This window comes from Penaeus monodon, chromosome 19 (genome assembly GCF_015228065.2).
Source record: "Penaeus monodon isolate SGIC_2016 chromosome 19, NSTDA_Pmon_1, whole genome shotgun sequence".
Classification (NCBI taxonomy): domain Eukaryota; kingdom Metazoa; phylum Arthropoda; class Malacostraca; order Decapoda; family Penaeidae; genus Penaeus; species Penaeus monodon.
The window spans coordinates 16,603,874-16,606,191 of NC_051404.1; positions in this window are offsets into that span (position 1 = coordinate 16,603,874).

A 2,318-nucleotide genomic window follows, 5' to 3' on the forward strand; every position below is an offset into this window, starting at 1 on the left:
TACTGAAAATACAGGTAGAAGCAAAGGTATTTTGTAATGAGGTAATGAGCTCTTTAGAAGGAGAATGCCGTCTCTGGAAGCTTTACAGCACTTTATTCTCCAAAGTATTTGTGATGATTTTGGGATTGAATAGATGTTAGAAGGTATATCAAAAGTTTGAGGCAAGCATCCACAATTTTTGATGGATGTGAAAAATAGGCTACTTCGAAAAAGTTTCCAATGGGAATTCCAGACATCTGAGCCACCACGTTTGGTGTGCACTAAATACATAAACCTATTCATAACAAAATTAAAATTAAAGAACTTTTTTTTTATATTGCATACTATCTTTTTGAAGACAGATAACTGATCATATTCTCAGCCCTGTGAAGTAGTGAGGTACACTTGTAAGCATGAACTTTTCACCCTCAAGTAGCTGGGTTCATGGCCAGCTATAATCAAACAACTCACAGCCACTGTTCCAACTTTGTTCAATAAAGGTTACACTCAGGATGAGGCAAAAGTAGTGAGTGTAGGTTTCCAAGTTTTCACTGGCTCCAACTATGGCTACTATAGAGGGGAAAAATTGACTGCTTATGGGTGTATTTATATTTGACTGCAATCAAAACAATACAAACTCCTCAGCATACATTACCACCTAGTATTTTGCATACAAGAAAACTTTCCACAAAATTACATTTAAGCAGTGCTTCAGCATTCATGCCATGGCATTGATAGTTACTCCATTCTACCACAACACATTTTGTATCACTTTCAGCCATGAATATTTAACTTCATACGTAAGTCAGTAAATCAAAAAGGTAATCTCGCTATTGTTACCATTATGAACACATTGATACATGAATATCCACAAGATTTTGAATATTGTGTTTCATACTGCCTGCACTTATCTGGGTCTCTAGCAAACACCAAACTAAATCACTACCATAAAAATGGTAAGAGCATTCAGTGTTATCAACTGCAGCCTTGTTATTAATCATATGAGGACACTAAAGATCAAACAAAAAGAAAAGAATAAAAGAAATCATTAGACATAAAAAAAGGTTTCAATAGAATTTATCCAAAGCAGTAAAAGGTATTTGGAAAGCAATAGAGCAGTGTGTTGTTTTGGTTGATTTACCAGCATGAATAATTCTATACTGTACAATGCCATGTAAAAATCATCTTTCTTAGTTGTTCATCCATCAGCTCAAAATTCATATTCATTGAAAAAAGCCCCAGATCTTTATATCCTCCAGAACCCTTCACATTGGAAGAAGAAAACAAATATATCTAGTTCTACTATAACAATACAACATTAAAAATCTACATGTTGTTTCACCCAACCATCCAAATCCTGTGCTTCCTTTACAATTTCATCTACAACCCGTACAAAGAGAAAAAACAGTAATGAAGCAAGATTATGAAATTCACGACAAAACTGTGTCTGAAACAATGAATAATTAAACAATCATTTTTGTCTGTGATTTACCTTGAACAGAAATGTTTATCTGCAGTAATTAAAGATCACAAATAGTAACTTTGCTAGTATTATGGAAATTATTTTTAAAAAATGCAGTAATTTCAGGAAGAAAAGATTATCCAAAACACAAATTTAAGTAAAAAAATAAACAGAAAACTGAATTTTGGTGTAGTTTTACTCTGGTTCCTGTCACATACATAGCAACCTTTCAGATTCCACTGCCTAGATTGTATATTTACTCATATGATAGTTCATGCAAGTTCAATAGGTGATATAACTTTTAGAACCAAAGTTGCTGTTGCCACTGACCCCATTCAGCCAACAAGCTTCCCTCAAAGTATACTATGTAAAACTGCTGTGGACAAGATAACAGTCATACACATGAAAAGTAAGGAGCTCTTAATGAGGGACTTCATTATTACATTATCTACTGAGATGACTGCATGAAGCTGGATTTGTGTTCAGTAAAATATACTAACAGTCACTTAAGAGTTCAAAATCTACACCACAAAAATTATTGGTATGAAGCAAGGCTAATAACCTACAATAAGGCATTTCTCTGGGTGATTTTACTTTAATTCTGTAGGTAATTGAATTTTATTTTACTCAAGTATTTATCTTTTTATTTTTGACAAGTGAGTCCCTTACAAGCACCATTAATGTCATCTTAAAACCTGAACACTCATTCTGCAGTTCAATGCAGTAAACAAAGAGGAAAGTAGTATAGGGTGATAGACTTTTCTTTTCACACAAATATGCCTTCCTTTCTTCCCTTTTTGACACTCTCTCTCACTCATCCTTCACTCATCTGCCATAAATCTGATTTCTCCTATATTCTTTAGTACAATCCAATAAT